The sequence below is a fragment of the Dreissena polymorpha genome, chromosome 13 (genome assembly GCF_020536995.1).
Source record: "Dreissena polymorpha isolate Duluth1 chromosome 13, UMN_Dpol_1.0, whole genome shotgun sequence".
Taxonomy (NCBI): Eukaryota; Metazoa; Mollusca; class Bivalvia; order Myida; family Dreissenidae; genus Dreissena; species Dreissena polymorpha.
The window spans coordinates 42,811,975-42,835,950 of record NC_068367.1 but is presented as its reverse complement, the minus strand read 5'-3'; the positions used below and the strand labels follow the sequence as shown (position 1 = coordinate 42,835,950).

Here is a 23,976-nt window from a genome sequence, read left to right as displayed (position 1 = left end):
AACACAAATTATGTCATATCGCGGAGATTTAGTTAACCTTACCATGTGTTCATGGGCGAACTCACGTATTCAAGTGCTCTTACAACTATGTGCTCATACTCACTTTCGATCGGGAATCATCATGAAATTATTGTCGTACTTAACGAACAAACATGCCTAAGCTTATTGAATTAGAGAAAAAGAACAATAATCAAAAGAGAAAAAGTATATGTTCATGCACATGGGATTGTGAAATCACGTCCGTATCATTAACTTAGGAAAGGAAACAACGAAATATAAAGTTTGGTATGATTTACATGTGAAATTAAAGAGCATGGTGTAATTAAAGAGCATGTCAAGTTTTGAATTTATATGCTGAAACGTAATGTTATGACCAACAAACATTTTACTGTGATAGACAGTTTTTTAGCATAGGTGCGTTTACGCACCTATGCTTATGGTATATACCACATTTCAAAAATCCACATCGAATGGTTACCCATTATGAAGCCTTACCTGATCAAAAATCAGACGAAATATCTATTTAATTTAGTATATGGTCATTCTTACAAAAAAAAATTGGAAACGTTTTTCTAACGTTTTCTTCCAAGAATATTGCTGACACCGTTTTTAGTGAATTTTTCTAAGACCGTTTTATGTCAAAAAATCTTCTTATAACCTAAAACAAATTTCGTTCGTAAAACAATTCTATCTGCACTATAAATCTCAATCTCCTACGCAGTGGCCTCCCTTATACTAGAAGTTACTGACCGGGCGAAGCAAGGGAAGTAACTGCTTTGAGGAGTTTCTATAAAAATCTGCATTCAGAAATCTGTATTCAGAACTCAATCTGTTGTGCACGTCTGCATCTAACGCTTACCACAAGTTTTACGACAAATTCTTGACGCAGACGAATAGGGTAGCGTCTATTTTCATTTGTGAAAAGATACAGATCTGTCCGTGCTTAAATTTTGAAAGGCTTGGGTAATTATTTTTCATAAGCGTTTCAAACACTGATGTAAATGGAAAGATTATCTATTTAAATAGTCGGTAATTGTTTGAAATTATTGATTTGAGAAATTCGCGGATGGCGATATCGAACTACATTATACCACGTGACGCCATTCTTCCCTGTATCTTGCACCTATGCTTTTAACGCCATCGGCGCTCTCGTTAAGATAAGTGGTACAGAAAATACACATCGAATACATTTTTAAAGATATTTCTTGTTATATTTGATCGAGAATGTAACCCACCTCCCAGTTTTGCTGAAAGGATCAAGTCCCCCACGGGTACTACTTCCCTGTACCCCCAGTTTTTTTTCGTACCCTAAATATTTCGTACCTTATTTTTTTTCGTACCAATTTTTTTTTCGTACCCTAATTTTTGCTCGTTACCAATTTTTTTTTCGTACCCAATTTTTTTCCTACCCAAATATTTTTTCGTCACCAAATCTTTTTACGTACTTAATTTTTTTTGGCATAATTTTTGTACCCAAAATTTTCGTACCCATTTTTTTCCAACCCAAAATTTTCGTACCCACATACACAATTGTGTTGATGTAGATAAACTTAAATAGATGCTTTTATATCAATCCTCTTCAAAAGCATCGTCACACCAGTACTGTCAGTACTTTGATTCATTTTTTTTAATCAAAGCTGGAATATGACAAAAATACACCAAACTATCAGTCGTCAAAATATGCACTAGTCAGACAGCAAAAAACTAGTATTTTTTCTTTTAGGCTTATAAGAAATCTAATATTACAAGCCTGACGTGCTTGTAAAATTCACAAAACAGAAAACGAGTTCCACTTTCATTTTCAATATTTGTAATCAAAGTTTTGAGCTGCTTTTTATGTCTTTAACATATTGCGCACACGTGTTGCGCAATCAGCTGATAATTGGATTACTGCCCATAAAGCGCAATGGTTTTGTGTTTCCCGAATTACTATTATGTAAAATAAATGTTTTGCGTTGCATTCCGGACACAGAGAGTAATGGCTAAACAGTTGTTATTGAAGTATGTCAGGGGAGCGAAACCAGGGAAGAGAACCTGGCACTTAATTGCTTATATATTTTCTGGTGGTTCAGGTTTGTTCTCTCTTTCACACGGATATATGGGATACATCTGCTAATTTTCTACCTAAACTTTATGTATTTATATTTCTACCTAAACTTTATTTATACATTTATCAGGGATTTCAATAGATTTTAAAAACTGGACTGAAATTTTGAGGAGTCAAATTGAAAAATGCTGGGGTCAATTTTGAAGTGCATTAATTGTGTTTTTGTCTGTATTATTCAATTTTTTAGGATAAAAATATGCCCTAAGAGTAACACAATATCTTAAGAAGTTATACTGCTTTATTAAATAACAATACCATGATACACAACACAACATATTTTAATGAATTGGTACATTAAATATACTTCCTTACAACACATTTAAGTCTTTCAACACATTTAAGTAATTTAAGATATGTACCGGTAGCACCTTTTTATCACATATTAATCGTCATTATATTATCATCATCCCTATGATAGCTTTTCTAACACAACACAATCTAAATGCATGGAACATCTAGTATATCTATAACTGTTTATCCAAATACTATACATGTCCGAAATATGTACACTTAGGAATGCCTTACCTGTAGTAGTTTTACTTTAACAAGCAAATTCGTAGAATTGATATCCCCCGCAACATATGCTTTGTTTGAGGATGGGTGCAAATCAGACGGATGAACATACTGACAGATGGACGGACGGAGGAGGCGGGGGATATATACTCATACCAAGTTTCAATGAAATCCGCCAAAGCACTTCCAAGATATGGCTCCGGACACAAAAGTGCCTATAGTAAAAAGCATTTTTTCAAGATACAAAGGGCCATAACTCTGTTTTTAACAGATGGTATACAATGCAATTTGGCGTGCATCATCCTCTTATGCATATATATACTCATACCAAGTTTCAATGAAATACGTCAAAGCACTTCCAAAATATGGCTCCGAACACAAAAATGCCTATAGTAAAAAGCATTTTTTCAAGATACAAAGGGCCATAACTCTGTTTTTAACAGATGGTATACAATGCCATTGGGCGTGCATCATCCTCTTATGCATATATATACTCATAGCAAGTTTCAATGAAATCCGCCAAAGCACTTCCAAGATATGGCTCCGGACACAAAAGTGCCTATAGTAAAAAGCATTTTTTCAAGATACAAAGGGTCATAACTCTGTTTTTAACAGATGGTATACAATGCCATTTGGCGTGCATCATCCTCTTATGCATATATATACTCATACCAAGTTTCAATGAAATCCACCAAAGGTCTTCCAAGATATGGCTCCGGACACAAAAGTGCCTATAGTAAAAAGCATTTTTTCAAGATACAAAGGGCCATAACTCTGTTTTTAACAGATGGTGTACAATGCCATTTGGCGTGCATCATCCTCTTATGCATATATATACTTATACGAAGTTTCAATGAAATCCGCCAAAGCAGTTCCAAGATATGGCTCTGGACACAAAAGTGCCGGACGGACGGTCATGATCCTAGCGTAAGCATTCCTGAGTTATCATCCAAAAACCATTTTACTATTTAGAGTCTCTGTGACCTTGACCTTTGACCTACTGACCTGAAAATCAATAGGGGTCATCTGCCAGTCATGATAAATGTACCTATGAAGTTTCATGATCCTAGGCCTAAGCGTTCTTGATTTATCATCCAAAAACCATCTTACTATTTCGAGTCACTGTGACCTTGACCTTTGACCTAGTGACATGAAAATCAATAGGGGTCATCTGCCAGTCATGATCGATGTACCTATGAAGTTTCAGGATTCTAGGCCTAAGCGTTCTTGAGTTATCATCCGGAAACCATCTGGTGGACGGACCGACCTACCGACCGACCTACCGACTGACTTACCGACCGGCCGACATTTGCAAAACAATATTCCCCCTCTTCCGTGAAGGGGGGGCATAATAAGAGAGTTGAATTGTATTCTAAAGATTGAATACACAAATGCTTCTTTGGATGTTTTATGTTATGTTTATCTGCATTTTTAACAAAAAACGTTTGGGTTAGTAAAATCTGACTCCAGCTAGTACAAATTCCCATATTACTAGCCCGCTTTGCTTGTAGATTTAAATCTGAATTGAAATGACTGAACTATAACAATTTAAAACAATATTTTTGCTTGAAAGAAATCTTTTGAGATTCGAAATAACGATTTGTTTGCTTGAAAGAAATCTTATTTTAAGATTCAATATGTTAATATCAGATTACCTTTTAATATTTTTTTTTAAAGAAACATGGTGTAAAGTTGCAAAACTCAAGTTTAAAATATTTTTGCCACGCTGAAGGAAAACAACTCAGCGATTGAAAAACATATTATTTATTTACAAGCATGTTCCATGAAACATTTTACAGATGTGTTTTTAAGGACGATTTTAAATCTTAAAGAAATGGATTTTTTGTCTATAATATTATGCATTATATTCACTATCACCATCAACATACATAGAAAATTGTACTGAAATTACACAGTCATGTTGTTGGTAGTAATTTAAATTGACTATTCACATTAATAAAAGTTAATTAACAAACAATTAAATGTTTGCTTTTACATTGTGTTTTATTCATCGAGTTCCAATTAAACTGAAGGCTGCAGGGTTCAATAAATGTTGAAAACGAGAGCCACGTAATTTTTTACTCATTTTCCCATTTTAACTAGTCTTAGCCCCATAATAGGACAATTTCAAGGTCAAAATGAGATCAGGTGATGTGTTAGGAATGTTCATAGATAAGATACTTTAAAGTATCAAAGCTTTGTAGAAAGCATGATTATTATTTATTTAAAAAAACATGTCATTTTGGTTTAACCATGCATGGACAGGACAATCGATGGACAAACTACCCAGGTGAAATGATTACGAATAATTCATGAATATTCATGAATAATCCATGAACTGTTCATGAACAAAGTTTATGAACATTCATCATCCAGTTCTTGAATTTTTCATGAATGACTCATGAAATTAAAATGAGACTATTCATGATATTTTAATTTTATTATTTATTCATGAAGCTGAAAAGTTCATGAACTTAAGAACATTCATGAACATAATTCTTGAAAGTTCTTAAGATCATGAACTTTCCATGTTCATGAATAACTCAGGAAATGAAAAGATCATGAATAGTCTCATTTTAAGTTCAAGAGTTATTCATGAATAATTCAAGAACTGGATGATAAATTTTGTTCATGAACTGTTCATGAACTTTATGGTTCATCAATGTCCTTAAGTTCATGAACTTTCAATGTTCATGAATAATTCGTGAACATAAAAAGATCATGAATAGTCTCATTTTAAGTTCAAGAGTCATTCATGAATAATTCAAGAACTGGATGATGGATTTTGTTCATGAACGGTTCATGAACTTTATGGTCCATGAATGTCCTTACGTTCATGACCTTTCAATGTTCATGAATAATTAATGAACACGAAAAGATCATGAATAGTCTCATTTTCAGTTCAAGAGTCATTCATGAATAATTCAAGAACTGGATGAGGAATTTTGTTCATGAACTGTTCATGAACTTCATGGTCAGCAACTGCCCCTTAACAGGATTTTCCATATTATTATTTTTTTTATTTTGTGTCAAATTTTCTGTTTTCATTAATGGTGGTGTCTGAATTTTCTACAACAAAACAGGAGCATCTGTGTTCCATTACATATTATATTTGTATTTCAGCGCTGTTCAGTATGCAATAAAAAACCATTTCGGGGCCTCTCAGCCTCAGGGAAATGAAACCAAGACCAGCAATTGAGCATTTGGATTTTTTTTGTTTAATATAACAATCTTATTTCAGTCTATTGTTCTCATTTGGATTTACTTCTCTTTTTATTTAAGTTTCTGATGATGCTGGGGGATATATCCTGAATGCGACACACAGTTTACAAGACTCTGAAACAGTTTGTCATGAAATGGTCACAAGTGGTTCTTGCGATGAAGATAAAAGTGTTTCATTAGATGATGAAAAAAGATGGTCTTCTGATGATGATATTGTTTTATCTGAGTCATCTACAGGAGATGATGAAAGTGAAACAGATGATTATTTTAGTGACAGCGATGAAAGTACAACAGTTACGTTTGATGAAAGAAACAAATCTACAGATTCATTCACATTTTTGAAGGACAGTTTGACAGAAACAGAAAAAATTGAACTAACATTATATATATACTATCCTGCTTTTTGGGGAATAAGATGTCAGCAAATGCATCCAAAAGTATATTGAAAACGTTTAAAAAACAATTTCCAAATTGTCCTGAACTACAGCAGGTAGAATATGAACATTTATGGATATGCTTTGATACAAACTTCTCAAATGATATCATTATTGTGAAATATGTAACGCTATATTCCCAGATGACACTGATCAGTTTGGTTGTTCGACTCCAAATTGTACTGGTTTGAGATACAAGGGAATTAATCAGAACAAAATAGGAAGACAACCAAGAGCAAAATTTGTTATTGCAAACGTCAGAAGACAATTGAAATATCTACTTCAGTCTCCAGGTAAGCACAATAACACAACAAGGGCTGTTTGTAAAACATGCATGCCCCCCATATGGGCTGTCAGTTGTAGTGGCAGCCATTTTGGGAATACGTTTTTTGTCACTGTGACCTTGACCTTTGTTCTAGTGACCTGAAAATCAATAGGGGTCATCTGCCAGTCATGATCAATGTACCTATGAAGTTTCATGATCCTAGGCTTAAGCATTCTTGAGTTATCATCCGGAAACCATCTGGTGGAAGGACCAACCGACTGACCGACCGACATGAGCAAAACAATATAAAGCCTCTTCTTCGAAGGGGGGCATAATAAAACGTTTATAGCATTCAGTGATTTAGTATTCATGTACATATTAAAACACTATCTGCTGGAAATGAAGGAATACAAAAAATTTATATTGTCATTTGACCTGTTTAAAGTACAATGTATCGTGATACAAATTACAACCCAATAATTGTGATATGGATCGGATAGTGAACAAGTGGTATTATTACACCCCTATTAATGTATACATTTTTGTGTAACCATCAATTGATGGATTGTTTTGTTTTTTTTTAAATCCGACCGTGTTTAGAATGTGGTTTATTAACATGTTAAATTATACCTAGAACATTAGTGCAATTGTTAATTTGTGAATTTCTTGTTTTTACTATGGCCTTAATATTTGCATTTTTAAAATTTTAGGCGTATGGGAAAATGTGAAGAAGAACAAAGAACTTCTCCACGAAAAACACAGGCTACACCAGGCGATATCTGACATCACAGATGGCTCAGTATACAAGGAGTTAATGAAGGATCAAAAATTTTTAGGTGGTCAAAACAACACAAATTTGACAGTAATATTCAATACAGATGGGATCAATTTGTTTAGATCATCAAAAGTAGAGTTATGGCCAATTTTCCTTGCAATTAATGAGCTCAGTCTGAAAATAAGATTTGCCAGAGAAAATGTACTTTTAGCAGGAATATGGCAAGGTAAAGGAAAACCACCCATGGATCAGTTTTTGCAAGTTTTTAGTGAAAAGATGAATGATCTTTATGCAGATGGTCTGATCATGGATGTTGATAAACAAGAAGTTACAGTGAAGGTGATGGTCATATGTGGTACTTGTGATTTACCAGGAAAGCTTCAGTCTTGAATATGACTCTCTTTAATGGGTCTGACTCTTGTATTAGGCCAAAAAGAAAAATAGTTGTGTTTCCGGTCACCCGACCGACCCTATCTTTTTGGGGCCGACCCAAAAACTTATAATCCAAAATTTGCCTTTTTTTGTTAATTTTTCCCCGTCGAGTTCCGAGTTCGGCGATTTTTTTCCATCTCCGTCCGGTTGAATTCCGCGATTACCAGAATTATTGTATTGTGACCTGCAAAATAATATCCCGTCGCCGCGAACGCAATCGTGATACATCGGCTATCTCGGATTCCTCCGTAAGAGTAAAATAATAAGAGTGAAATAAATCGTCTGCTGATCCAGAGTGGCCGCGAACGCTTTATATTATACACATTGTGCAATCGGGGGACCAGCCTGTATTTCCCGCAAAATCGATATCCGGCGTTCCATTTGATTGTAAACATGGCGTCGTCCATTTTGTCCGTCAATTTGAACAAATGTTTTCATCATGCCGGAACAAAGTCTTTGAATTCTTATTCAAACTCCATGACTTTAAAGAATGTATGGCACAGATACCACCCAGCACAGTCGAAGCGATCGAAACTGGAAGTTTGTGGGTTTGCTGCTGAAGAAAAGGTGAGTTTCTTTGTCTGTTGGACAGTCGAGCTAACAATGAGCCTTCCTTCGGGATTGGCCTGCTCCTGTCAACTAATTTGTAGCAACACGTAATTTAGAGATAAACAAAAACAATCATTTTATTTCTGACGAACAGTGAGGATCAATTTAAATGTAGTCAATGACCTTTATAGTATTTTCAAGTGTAAATCGGCGACAGTCGTTTTTCGTGTCATTAGTTTTCGCGAGAGGTATTAAAACTTGAGACTGAACAATGGGTCCCTAAAATAAAAGGTATAGCACAAAGAACGATGTATCTCTCTCTCGTGCACAATTTTGCCAATTGACCATAATTCATTCTGTTTTCCTTTGCAAACAGGACTTCCGGGTCTTAAAATGTAGCTTGCCGTGGGTCAAAATCAACTGAATAACCATCTAGAGACAATAACTTGAGTGCAAATGCACAAACTAAATAACTTTGGTACAATATCCTACGGTATCTGACAAAAAAACTGTCATATATACATATTTTATAAACCGAATTAGCTTATTTTAGTTTTTTCGTTATTCGTTATTTTAAGACTATTAAAACACAAGAAATTTGCATTTTGGATTGAAGTCACAAAGATGAGTTCACTCCTTTCCACCTATCTCCACAGTTATGTGCCTTAATATTTGATTCAGCAGACAACTTTCAAAAAGCATTGTGGCAAAAAAGAAATTGCTTATCAAAAGTACTACCTCCTATAGCAATATTACTTTTTAGAACTATTTACATATAAAAGGTTTTTCACAATTTTAAAGAACTAAAAGTAGTCTGCAGCAAAATGAAAATTTTCACCTTCAGATGGTAAAGAGTTAACATTGTGTGAAATATCTAACAACAAATATTTGATATAACTGATCCAAACTGCTATATTTAGATATTAGAACAGTGTTCAACACTTTACACTGATTTATGGAAAACATGAAAAATAAAAAGAATTTTAAATAATAATAAGTTTTTCCTACCTACCGACCCTACTGTTTTTCAGGAGGTGACCTGAAACACAACTATTTTTCTTTTTGGCCTTACTTGCAAAGAACCAGGAACTGTTGTATCTCAAGGTAAAGGTCACAGTAGGTGCTTTCCTCACAGGTTAGACGCTGACAGATTTCCATTAAGAACAGAAGAAAGTGTTAGACAGGATATGCAAACGGGTAGTGATAAGAAGAGATGTAAAGGGTTTAAAGGAAAATCAGGTTTGTCAACCTTACAAGGATTTTGTATAGTGGATGGGATGGTTCCTGACTATATGCATTGGGTTCTTTTAGGAACCACCAAAAATTTGTTGCAAAAGTGGTTTTCAGCAACGGAAAATAAAAAACCTTGTTTCATCGGTGACAAGTTACCTACAATATCTCAAAGATAGAGAGACTGCCAAGAAATATTGAACACAATTATTCAAACTTTCAAGCCACAGAATTGCAATCTTGGCTTCTTTATTATAGTATACCATGTTTAAGTGGTTTATTAGATGACGTATATTTCAACCATTTTGTATTATTCTCTGAAGGAATATATATTTTACTTGGAGATAATATAACTGAACCACAACTTAACAGAGCAGGAGAGCTTCTTGATCTATTTTATCAGCAATTCAGTCAGCTTTACACACCAGGTTCTTGTGGTTTAAAAGTACACAAAATTGGCTGTCATTTGACTCAGTTTGTTAGAAAATTAGGTCCGCTGTGGAGCTGGAGTTGTTTTCCATTTAAAGAATCTAACTCAATGATTTTGAAAACTGTACATGGAACAGGCAATGTTATGCAAGAAGTAATGAAAATCAAAGAAGCAGAGGCCCACCTCCGTAACAAATTAACGATAACAGATAGTGATAAAATTTGGAAAAAGTTGACAGAAACTTCAAATTGTTACATGGCAGGGGCAGTAAGTGGAATAAAAGAAGATGAACATACACAGCTAATTTTAACCAAACTTGATGCCGCTGATGTATCTAAAGTTAAAAAGTCGAGCAGAATTATGATTAATGGAAAAAGGTTCTATGCAGAAAGTTATTCAAGGATGAAGAACAGAATCTGTCATGTTGTGCTCACAAATGAAGAAACACCAGTTCTTGTAAAGTACTTTTGTATGCATGAGGATTATAAGAAAGTTGTATATGCTGTTGTAAATCCTATTCATTTTGTACACAATGCTCATGCAAGCAGCTTATCATGTGGGAAACATCTTACTTCTGTTGGGATTGAGGAAACAATTAAGTTAATTTGTGTTGACAGATTGCGAGAAAATTTATTTTACATAGATGTAAATGACTCTTGTGCTAAGAAGTATATTGTTAGAATGCCTAACAGACATGGTCATTCTGTTTTTAAATAAGTTGTTTGGTGCAACTGAAAGACCCTGGCTTAATCATGATAATTTGTTAATTTTTAACCAGATTTTATGAATGTAAAAATCTGTTATTAAAATCCCAGGGAAGGTACGGCAGACAGGTGGGCGTGTGTACGCCAGCCAAACTGTGCCCGTACATAAAAGCCTAACTCAAAAAGTAGATCCATTTCAAATTTTGATATGTTGCTTCATGTGACAAAATAAAGGACAAATTTAGTTTTCAGAAATATTGCTTATGTTGTTTCTAAGTGGCGGCTAAGTTCATGAAAATTTATATAATCATGAAATTTCAGGAATATTTTTTTCAGGAATTTTTTAAGAACTTCTCATGAAACAAAAATGACCTTTAGACATTCATGAAAATTCATCAAAAATTCGTAAAAATTCATCCTGTCATGAAATTTCATGAATCTTTTTATTCGAGTAATTTTCATGAATCTTTTTATTCGAGTAATTTTCAAGAACTTTTCATGAAATCAGATTGTTCATAAAGTTCATCATATGGTTCATAAACATGTCCTTAAAAGTTCATGAACAGTCCATGAAACTAGTTGATGAACTTTCATGCATTTTACTGTCTAAATTTTGTCTTTATACATTCATGAAAATTTATTGATATTCATGAAAATTTATCTAATAATTTCTGGAATTTTTTTTTCAAGAACTTTTCATGAAACAAAAAAGGACCTTTAGACATTCATGAAAATTAATCAAAAGTTCATAAAAATTCATCCTTTCATGAAATTTCATGAATCTTTTTATTCAAGTATTTTTCAAGAACTTTTCATGAAATCAGATTGTTCATAAACTTCATCATATGGTTCATAAACATGTCCTTAAAAGTTCATGAACAGTCCATGAAAGCAGTTCATGAACTTTCATGAATATTTGGTCATGAACTGCCTTCATGAACCAATCATGAACTGTTCATGAATCTTCATGAACATTCATGAATGTTCATAAAGTGATGAACATCGTTTCGCCTGGGTAACAACTGAACAAATTGTTATACACTTCTTGGCATCAGTATGATGTGGGAATTGGGACATTTTGTTTAACTAACCAGAAACTAACTGTTGTTCAGTTATATATTTTACAAGATTCTGCAGAAAAATGCAAATAATGAGTGCAAAATAGTGTGTTTACAGTAGTCTCATATCAATAATGAAAACATCAGACAGTTGGATGCTAATGCATCTGATTCTAAGGCCTGGGTTGGTAATATAACCCAATTAACTATGGTAACTGGCATGGCCACCCCACCTGACCTAGGGTTTCAAGCAGGGCCCATAAAGCATGGTCCCTGCATGATCTTCCCGGGTGGGTCGCGAGGGGTCACTCCCATCACCATGGTAACAACTCCTCCGCTTAAATTTTGGGCACTTACTCAAAAGTACTCAATATTGTAGATACATATTCATTTTTATTTCAATTATTTTCCTCCATTTGTTTTTTGGAATAATGCATACTGGCTAAATAATTCATGCCAAAAATTGTGTTGCCATGGTAACTTATGTTGAGGTAAGGTCATACTGCACCATCATTCAACCAAGGTTAAATGGCGGCTGTTTGACAAAGTTATAACATGCACTTTTTGAAGATTATATCCAAGTCATTTTCTTTCACAATTAGCAACTCAGTCTATAATAAAAGGATTTTGAGGTGTCACTAACAGGTTAATTTCACTTTATTCTGTAACCATATCAACTATCTTTATCTAACTAGTTAACTGAAATAGAATGCATAATCCTAAATGTGGCATCACAGAGTCTCCTCACCCTAGCTAATATTATGGTCTGTATAAGTTATCACAGGAACCATTTATTTTGACAGAGAGATCGAACAGACCCTGGCTAAACCTATAGGGGACAAATAAGAAACTGAATATTACAAGTCAAACGAGAAAATGAATGACTTTAACCTTACATATTGGTTCATAGAAAAAAAGGAGTACAAAGTGGAAAACTGAACAAGAAAAACAAAACCTGGGCCGGTATTCATAAAGCACCTAAGGTTTAAGGAAGAAATTTTCTTAGTTATCAAATAATTTTCCTTAGGTAAGGATTTCCTTAACTTTCGTATTCATAAAGAACCTTAGGTTAATACTTAGGTAATATTTATCCTTAAAAATTAAGGCAAAATTATCAAATTTCGTCTGTGCGACGATTCTTACTATTGTCATAACCGCTTCTCCGAAATCTATAATTAGGTAGCAAAATGGCGGACACTTGCTTAGCGGAATACGTGGTGATCAAATTGAACGGGTTATACTAGTGTGAATGGTGGGTATTTGATACAAAAAGGATATATATGTGAGGTTTACGGATTCGGTATGTATCGAAACAGTTGCCACGTCATTTCTGTATCGATAACATACTTTTCTCGTCGACCTTCTTTTCAACAAGTCAATCAAAATGGCAAAACAGAGGGCAGTGTCAGTGAATTTTTCAATGCAAGAAAATGTAACGCTTGCGCAAATTATGGGTGAACCATATAGCGACTCAGGAATGTCGAGACACAACTACGACAAGCATCGTTTCAACAGCAGTAAGTGAAAATGATAATTGTGGTGTACATCACAGTACAGTATGTTTTCAAAGTGACAGTTGATATCCCCCAAATTAGAAATAAGCATTACTTAACCCATTTATGCCTAGTGTACTCTCCTATCCTTCTAAATTGGATCAATTCATTTCCCAAATTAGGGATGTCTAGTATATTTATTTCTATATTTTGAATATTTCTTACAGAAATTTCTTTAAGCAAACAGCGCAGACCTTGATGAGACGCCGCATCATGAGGCGTCTCATCTGGGTCTAAACTGTTTACCAAGGCCTTTTTTCTAGACGCTAGAAATAATGGGTTAATATAATGTCATTATTTGTAATCAATGACCATTAAATAATTAATTGAAAATGTGTATAAATACTTAAGAAAAATACTTTATTTATACTGTTATTTTTCACTATTTGGCTCTTGCAAACATAATGAGTTATAGATAAACAGCGTTAGCCGTTCATTATAAACACTTGGCATGTGCCAGAGAACGTCCAGAATTTATATAGAGGCTTATTTATTCAAATTCAATACACAAGGTGTACTACAATAACAGTTGTTCTAAACTTGAAGAGCTGTGATGTCACTAAGCACCTTCTTTATAGTTTATATTTAGCAACAGAATGTTAAAAAAAGTATAAGTGGGAAAATCTATGCTCATTTTGCGCTGCTTTTTGTATTGTTTTTCAATGTATATCTCTACACCTAAGTCCTCCGAAAAAACTAATGGGATAATAAAAATTATCAGTCATCACACTTGTTTATTTATTTATTTGTGATTTATTTATCCAACAAAATAAAAAAAATGTAAGTCATTATAATTCAATGAATTTAATGTAAGTCTGAATAAAATATTTGTTATAACTTGTATCATATTATTTGAATTGTGCAGCACATTACTATTAAATAAAATATACTATATAACATGACAAATTATAACTTTATTTTATTTTAATTTGAATACATATAATGCACTTATTGGTGAGCATGCACTCTTCAATTTTATATAATATAAAGTGCACTAAACTTATAATCCCGATATTTAATGTATGAACATTTTTGCAAACGTTTGTATTTATTTGACAATGCAAAAATTTCAAGCTCTTCCAAAAAAGCAATGTGGGCGGAAGTAGAAATTGTCTTTAACTCAACTAGCGTGGGACCAAGGAGGACTTTTATTAGCCGAGCTTGAAAAGAAATGGGAGAATCTTACCGCCAAACATAGGGTCATTTACAATGATCACCAGCGTTTGTTATCTATGACTGGTACATCATTTTAATAATAACACTATATAAACAACATATGACATATATTTACAAATAAACAACACATGTAAATTATTTTGACATTTGCAATAAATATTTAAGCAATTAATTCAAAATATGCATATACCGCCAAACCGTAAACAAACATGTAATGAGAAATGTATCATACCACCTTTGTAAGAACTAGTTATGTATAATTACATTGTATGCTTATTATACAGCCACATTGCAGAAGTAGATGGATGGATGATTTTCAATACAAAGCGACCAATAGCACAAAGCATAGCAAATTCACATTATTAAAACATATAACAAACCATTTAAGAAGTATTGGTATGTACCGGTAAACTGTTTTTTGTATTCATACTATTGTTAAGAATTTTATGTCTCTTTACAGGAAGTGCCCCTTTTAAGTCAAAGTATGACATCATCACAGAAGCTGTGATGTGTGTCATTGGAAAAGACAACGTAACGGTGATGGGCACTGCTCCATTAAACCTGGACAGCACCTATTTGCAGCTGACAGGGTCAAGGTTAATGATCAATTCATTAACACTTTATATGCAATAGCTTTACTGATTTCACACTCTTTCAAAAAGATTACCATTGAAAAAATTCATTTCTCAACACACACCTACACTCACAAACACCCAGCCAAACATGTTATTATATAACTACATCATAAGTACATTTTTTTTTTAAATGTTTACTGGTAAAAATTTATTGGGGTATAATTTATGTGCATGTGCATAAATAACTTAAATGAACAACAGTACCTATATATTAATAATGTTTCATGTAATATAACACATAATTTCTTTTGATACACAGTCATTTGTATATGTTTTTAAAATTTATATAGCTTTTTTTTAAATCCTGTTAATATAATATGTATTTTTAATAAAAACAGGTAATGTTACTTAATCAATTTCACTATTTACAGTGCTGAGAGTCATGAGGATGCTTTAGAGGATGCTATTTTGCCAAGGTACTAATGTTTTATTGTCATGTGACTTTATAAAGTCAATTAATATTTCTCACATGCATGGTGCAGCATTATCATATTATATTGACAATTCCAGATAGAGTAACAACTAGGAATAGATTATTGGCCATTTTTGCTTAAACAATATCTTAAAATTATCGTCCTTATTTATTCAGCTCAGACAGATGCAGTTCAAATCAGTCCCAACCTCCCAAAAGACTGTAAGAAGTTACAATAACAACATACCATTGCCATTTGCAAACATTTCTGAATATGAGCAAACATAAAAAAAACAATAATAAATCATCTCACAGATAAACATACCTTTAAACAAGCCATGTGTTTGTGAAACACTATGTCCCCATATATCGATGTTTGACCTTGAAGGATGACCTTGACCCTCCACCACTCAAAATGTGCAGCTCCATGAGAAACACATGTATCCCAACTATCAAGTTGCTATCTTCAATATTGCAAAAATATTCTTAAAATGAGCGATTTTTGCCACATATATTTGACCTCTGACCTTGACGGATGACCTTTTTCTGACCTTTAACCACTCGAAATGTGCAGCTCCATGAGATACACATGCATGCCAAATATGAAGTTGCTATCTTGAATATTGAAAAAGTTATTGCAAATGTTAAAGTTGGAGCAAACAGACCAACGTGCAGACAGACAGGGCAAAAACAATATGTCCCCCACTATAGTGTGGGTGACATACCAATTGTGCTTTACATATAAAGCTATATCAAATGATCAATTTAAAGTTTTCACGTTTTAAAATTTTTCACAGAAAGGAGCGCACAACCACAGAGAAAAATCCTTCAAGATGTGTGGTCTCACATGCTTGGTAACTATACATGTTTGTTCATCGAAACTATATTATGCTTGTTTGTTTTAATGAATATGCCATGAAACAAAATTGAGTGATTGAAAAAAAAGTATGATAAAGGTAGACATTTAAAAATGTCCTGTTTTACTGATTGTTCCTTGTTACTCAATTGTGTAATTGAAATTACCTGTTTTAGTGGTAATTAACATGTGAAGTTTAAAAAAAGCTCAATGGAAAAAAGTTACAGCGACCGACATACCATAATATTTATGGCAATGTAAGTGGAAACAATTTTTTACGCCTAGCATGAAACTCATCAAATACTGAATGGAATCTTTTTATTCAGTTGTAGTCATTGAAGTTTGGATGCCATGAACAAACGAAAAATGAAGAAGCTCCAACTTCAAATCAAATTGTATGAGGCGCAGCTGGCAAAGTTACAAGAAGAATGACCTTTAATGAAAAACAACTAGTCAAATCACTAAGAGAAGGGCAGTTAAATGGGCATATTGACCGTGAATGATTAAAAAAAAGTTTAGATTAGAGGTATTTACTTAAATATTGCTAAACATTTCGAGCCCCATAGGAATAAGATAATCTCATGGCTTATGTTTTTTTTTTTAATTTAATAAAAATAAGTAACGATTATATATCTGTAAAAATTGAACTTTTTTCTTTATATATTGATAATATGCCCATTTAATAATTAGGTAATAAACAGTCAGACAATTCATGCATGATGAGGTTCATTAATATTCCAATGAATTCATGCAAACACATTTATTTGTTTGCGTTCATCAGGATGCAATGTTTAAAAAAATGTGGTTGCAATGACATTTCGGTAATGCAAACCGTCCTCATTGCCATCATAGTCTTCAGGATGGTCAGGTAGTTGATCCATGTGCACATCATCCATAGGAATATTCCTGGCTTTGCATATGTTGTGCAAAACACTACAACACATGATGACCCTACATTATACAATTTAACTATTCAATTTTTTTAGGGATTTTTTTCTGTTAAGTATGTTGTAACTACATATTCTGTTGTTTTATTTTTAATTAAATGTTTAGTATATATAAAATTGAAAAAATTGTACATGTACACAATAAAAAATATAAATTATGTGTTCTTACAATAAATGTTTGTTATTAATTAAATAAAACTCACTTGCATGCTTTGAGTGGCTCATTACGGATCTCACTGTGGAGCACACCCAGGGGTTTTTTTTACTAAGAAAGTAACGCCGATATTCGGCGTCTTCCCCTACCAGAATTTTTCCCCTAAAAATACCATTTCATCTCCAAAAATATAATTTTTCACCACAATATAATATTTTACACTCAAAGAATTTTTTTCTTTTGGGAAGTTGACACTTATCCAATTTGTATCATGTACAACAATCTCGCTCTCTCTCTCTCTCTCTCTCTCCCGACGTACACTCAAATCTGGGAATCCCAGTGATTCTATATATAGCTCTTAAATTACGTCATTGAAACCGGGCAACTAATCGTATTAATCATGTGACTATTTTACTGAATTCCGGTCTTGCGCGAGAAGGGTGTTTCGTCAATTAATTACCGGAAACCAGTCAAATTTTCATCCGGGTTATGTGAAAGCCAAGATATAAACGTTAAAACAGAAAAAAGTCTCACAATTTGGCGTTCATAAACGAACAAAATAAAACGTTCGGACTCGGAAAATATTAATTGCGTTGACGAATTTTTATGAATGAATCATCAAAAACCGTTGAAACCCAGCAGGATTCAGAGGTACATGTAATCAACATCGATTAATACTGTCGGATTATTGTGAAAGTGAAAGTAGACAATCGGCAGCTGCCGCACCTTTCCCTTCCAATACTGTAGCAGATCTAGATCGTCAACCCATTCATCATGAAATTGAAATCATAATATTGACATCGTTCCCCGGCCCCAGTTGAAAACATTTCCCATTATTAGATCTACACCTGCAACTTTATTTAGGACTTTGACTTTAATATCATACTTGTTCATGTGTTTAAGAACAAAAAGGTCAGAGACATGCCTCTTTTTCTAAAAAAAAACCTGAAGTCTGTAGGTGAGTTATAGACATTGAAATGAACAGTTTTTATTTTTTCCCCAAATATGTCTCTTTCGCGCTTGATTTTCCCCTTTTACCCAGCGTCCAGCGTCTTCCCCTTTTTCTAAAAAAAACCCCTGACACCCCATCTCCGCTTCAGTTGCCTAATCCCACGCTCAACCACAGATCTGGTTCTCTTGTGTGCACTAGTTGATTTAAAATAGAGCAAAATAATACAATAAGAAAATGTGTAACAATTAAAATTTGTCTCCATTACAAACATACCATGTAAATGCTGCTGCTCTATAGTACTTTAAAATAGTACAGGTTTATTTGCATAATTCATTTAATGAATTGATATCTTATGAGGTTGCAGGAGTATATATGGCACCCAAGTGGATGATCAAGAGGCTAGGGTTTTGTGCTCAATTCATACTAGGTGGGTGGGGGACAAGTTCATTATTTCCACCAGAGACAAAATTGAAGTGATAATTTAAATCATTGAAACATACTTGCTATACACTTACATGTTGTAGTTATTTTGGTGTTCACCAACAGGTCTTAAAAAAGGTGTTAGCAGCCACCGTTTACATGGGTATCCTGAATCGCCTAAAAGATACTGATGTCTTTCAGGATTAATATTGTCTTCCATGAACTGGAAAAGTCCGCTGTTGCGGAGGATTCTCGCATCATGTTCAGATCCAGGCCATCGAGGAACAATGTCTCTAATGATGTTACTGGCATCAAACATGATCTGTCAAGGAACCAAAATCATTGCTTTTTTATTCATACATGTATGTAAATCAAAGTGATTCAAATGGGGTAATAATGGCTATGTATGTAGCATAGTTGGTTGGTGTTACTTGGTGTTTATTTTATTTTTAGTTTATGAAATCAGTGTAATGTAAAGTTATGTCATAAATTGAGCATTGCTGACAAAAATAAGTGGTAGGTGGCAGACAATCTTCCATTCACAATATTCAAGCATCTCTGCTCATAATAATTGTTTAGAAAATTAATATAAAATAACAATAAAAAATTTACCAGGGCATTTATCGAATGATAACCCATTCTGTTCACGAATAGAGGTTCATCTACATGTGGTGCCTGAATCTGAACATGAGTTCCATCGACAACACCAATGACATTGGGAAATCGAGCAATGTTGAAGAAATCTTCTTTTTGTTGCCTGATGTCCCATAACATTGTTGGCAGGTATATAAATTGCCTGACTATGTCTGGGTTGATCATTGCTTCTACAACATCATTTATGGCTCGAGACACAGTAGGCTGACTTACATTATGTAGGTCTCCATCGTTTAATTGAATGTTGGATGTTGCAAAATAACGCAGAGAAACTAGTATTTTTTCAATGCTGCTAAGACTTTTGTTTCTTCTTGTTAAAGGGGAAATTACATGCTCTAGCTTTTCACAGTGCCCCAGATAAGCTGCGTATCTGCGTCTTTCACCCTATTAAAATGTTTAAAAACGCAAAGAAATACAATATCATGCGTATTGAAAACGCAACCAATTTGACTTTTACGCAAATTCGTCAAATTTAATGCGTACAATAGCTTCGATCGAAAATGCTTTGCTCATTTTCGGTATTTTCTCTTTGGAATTATTTTCGAAACACGGCGACGCTTTTATTCAGAAAGTGCCTGGATGACGGAGCAGGAAATCAGTCAAAGTTATTTAAACGCTCTGCGGACTAGAGTTCATAACTTAATTACAGCGTTTACGACAACATACATGCGTTTTCAATCTGATTTAATCCGTCGCTCATTGTGCATGTATTTGTAAAGCGTCTGTTCTTTCAGTTTCTACTACAATGCGAAATAAAAATGTCTAAGAGAGGTCAAAAGACGTCCGCGATTGTTGCGCCAAAATATCAGTCGATCACAAACTTTTTGAACCAAGAAAGCAAGAGCCAATAAATGCCGAATCATTCGTGTTAACATTCTTTTTAAGTTTAAAGTTTATATTATGGAATGTTTCAAGGGTTAAAGATGTTATGAAACATCTGTTTATTAAAGTTAATTATAATTGTTTACAGTTTTATTGAATCAATACAAGTATGCAGCTTCAACAGATGAAAAGCAGAAATGATTATAAGGTATGCAATTATATAACTAAGTTTACCCTATTTCAAGAATGAAATCACCCTATTTTTCAAAATCAATGGGTGAAAACCCTATTTCCCAAATAATTATCTGGGGCACTGTTTTCATTTAAAAACAAAATACCATTCCTGTCAAGTCTATATCGTTCAAGCAACTCCATATTAGACAATTTATCCAAAACATCTGCGCGTTCACGAAAATTTCTTCTAGGCATTCTGCAATAAAATTGATAAAAACTATCACATATTATGTAAATAAAGAAAATACTTACACGTAAATGCTGTTACACCTATGTTTTTGTGATGCCAATGACTCGGATATTTGGTGTCATAATGATGAATTGCAGAATGCACAAAAGACATACCAAATCATTCGTTGATAAATAATACAATCGAACGATACGGTTTGTGTTATCGTACACTCAGATTTATTTGTCATGTGTACATTCCAAAATCAGTATCAAAATGAAAACAATCCGCTTTGTTTACGCCATTTTGCTTCCGGTGTTCATAAATACAGGTTATAAGTTAGGAAATTATCTCCCTTTGCAATACATTGTAACATCAAAAACCGAATGTTAATTCATAAAAATGTAAAATAGGTAACTTTTAGTGATGAAAACACGATAAAATGATTCAAATACCAAACGTCGTCTGCGTGGTCGCCATTTTTAAGGATTTTCTGTGAATGTTAAGGAAGGTATGCAACTGCCTTACATTTTAAGGGGGAAAACGCTTGACTTAAGGATTTTTCTAAGGTTAATTTCTTTATGAATAAGACCTTAGTTTTTTCCTTAACTTTGAGGGAAATTCCACTTAAAACTTAGGTTATTTTATAAAACTAAGGTAAAATTCCACCTTAGGTGCTTTATGAATACCGGCCCTGAAAAGCATGACTGACTTTGTACAAAGCAATACAACAAAAATTGCTATAGAGCAAAGAGAACAATTAATAGTAAAACGCCTAAATGAAATTCAAAATTGTCAAATGTGCTGACAAAAAATGAAAATTCACTCAGCAAAATCATAATTAAGGGACCACTCAAAGAAATGAAAGAACAGTTCCTAGGCAGTGTGATGAAAAAAATAGAAAAAATGGAATGCAGAAATTTTGAAAGTTGCAGGAGGAGAAGTGAGAAATTATGAAGAAGTTTGTGGATGGCACAAACGCAGCACGACACAAAGTGCAGCCAAACTTCCAGTCTAGACATTCTGGAACGCTGCAGAGGAATGAATAGCTTACAAAATTCTGACCTCTCCAACTACAATGTGGAACTATGCAGAAAAAGGAATAGAAATATATCCATCAGTTTACAATTTCTATCATAAATAAAGTTAATGAAGGGTCACGGGTCAACTCGCTAAGATGAAGTCAATGATAGCTTGTTTCATTTAAAAGCCATAACAACCACGGGGTCTAGAATCACAAAAAAGTAAATATTCTAACTCAAATTTTGTTGATCATCATGCTCAATTTAATTACACAGAAGTTTTTTTGAGTCGGACTAAAACCTGAGTTTTAGGAGGCATGTATACTGAGTTAATACTCAAATTTTATCTTGTGAATAGAGCAAAAATGTTTCATGTTACTAGGCCCAGGACTCCAGCCGAAACGTGTCCTATATGGAGACGGAGCTCACTGTCGGTACGCTGGACTTCTTTGTGTGCATAATTTTATTTTCTCAATAAGATATAACATATATACATACAAGCATATATATAAATGTATATATACATATATTTTAAATACAGGATTTTCACATGCATACTATTCAGTTTTGGTTGTTACTATGTTCATCTATATCTTTTATCTGTAATATATTTAACATTAGAAAGTTTACTGAAGTGCTGAATTGCTGTTGTGAGGCTTGACTTCAGTGTTTGAATATGATTTGATTGTGAAAGTATAAAGTTAGGAAATGGAAATGGACATGGTGAGGTTGATTTGATTGTGAAAGTATAAAGTTATGACATGGAAATGGACATCATTATGTAGCATTATGTATTTGTATTTTGTTTCATATTTTATATGTATGTGTTTGCAATCTTTGAATAAAATGAGTTAAAGAAGGAAAAGTCTGAAAAAGATTTGAATTGATCGCTCAAAGAAATCAGCTGTTGAGCGCGTTTTCTCACAGTCAAACATCATGTCTTTCAGGGAAAACTTCAACAAACATTTATTTATTGTAACTGGACCAGGGGTGAAAGAAGAAACACTTAGAGACAAATTTAGTGCGTTTGGAAAAATTATTAATTTGTGGTGTGTAAAGAAAAAGCGCACACATGATGATACAGATTTCCTATTTTCACTATGCTCTGATGTGGTGATGTGCTGACAAAAAATGAAACCTCACTCAGCAACAATGCCAGCAACAACAATGACAGCCACCCATTAGGAGCAACAATGCCAGCAACAACAATGACAGCCACCCAAGGAGCAACAATTCCAGCAAGGACGACGACTGCCATTAAAGAAGCAACAATGCCAAATACAATGACGACCACCATTCAAGAATCAACAATGCCAGCAACGACAACGATGACGCCAGCTTATCTAACTGCATAGAGATGCCATTCAAAGAAGCCTGATGTCTGCAATGAACCAGGTCATCAACAGCATTAGGATTATGCAGAGGGTACAGGACAGGAGTCGGCAACAAGCTGAAGCCCAGAGAAGAGCCATACATGCACTAACCACTGAGTTAGGGGAGGTACGCTTCATGATGGAGACGCTGATTGGCATGCTTGTCCAACCTTCTAGACCCGAAACAACGGAACCGGGCAATTAAAGCCTTGTAATAAAACTTAAATAGCGGTGTGTGACTACCAGAGTAAGAATGTTCAGGGTGGTACTTGTAGTACCCATTTTATGGATTTTGCTTGAGGGTAAATAACATATGTGATGTATTCTTCTTTTGTGTTTCAGAAATTAATGTTAATAGACAGTCATTAAAGGCTGGTGACAACTGCGAGGTCATCAGGGAATATGGGCAGCTCTCGGTCATTGAAAATTCAAACCAGTTGAACAGGGCAATTAAAGCCTTGTAATAATACTTAAAGCGATGTGTGACTGCCAGAGTAAGAATGTTCAGGGTGGTACTCGTAGTACCCATTTTATGGATTTTGCTTGAGGGTAAATAACATATGTGATGTAGTCTTCTTTTGTGTTTCAGAAATTAATGTTAATAGAGAATCATAAAATGCTGATGACATTGGTCATCACGGGTTGCTCACCCTCTGTCATTGCGATTTATCAAGGTGGAAAGATCTCCTGGTCATGGTGATTGTCCACGCTGACAAAAAAATTTCCACCGTGGCACTGTGTTTTAGGCAGATTATTAATAGCTCTAGACATAATGTAGATCATAAGTATGCTGAGCATCTAAAAACTTATACAGACAGATCCAATACCCTAACTATTGATTGGTAGCCAACTAATGTTATTCCTTCTAAAAAAAAATA

General features: G+C 34.0%; 2 protein-coding genes and 1 long non-coding RNA gene across 4 annotated transcripts in view; 1 reads left to right on the top strand and 2 right to left on the bottom strand.

Annotated features, from left to right (window-relative positions):
* Positions 1 to 23,976, bottom strand: part of LOC127856174 (zinc finger CCCH domain-containing protein 10-like) — a 572,427-nt gene that overhangs the window by 240,460 nt on the left and 307,991 nt on the right. The window lies entirely within an intron of this gene.
* Positions 1 to 23,976, bottom strand: part of LOC127856181 (zinc finger CCCH domain-containing protein 10-like) — a 265,858-nt gene that overhangs the window by 237,088 nt on the left and 4,794 nt on the right. The gene's annotated exons all lie outside the window — the stretch shown is intronic.
* Positions 14,782 to 16,410, top strand: LOC127856198 (uncharacterized). Its single transcript, XR_008037894.1, has 3 exons — positions 14,782 to 15,044; positions 15,455 to 15,499; positions 16,293 to 16,410. It is a non-coding gene; the product is annotated as an uncharacterized LOC127856198 (long non-coding RNA).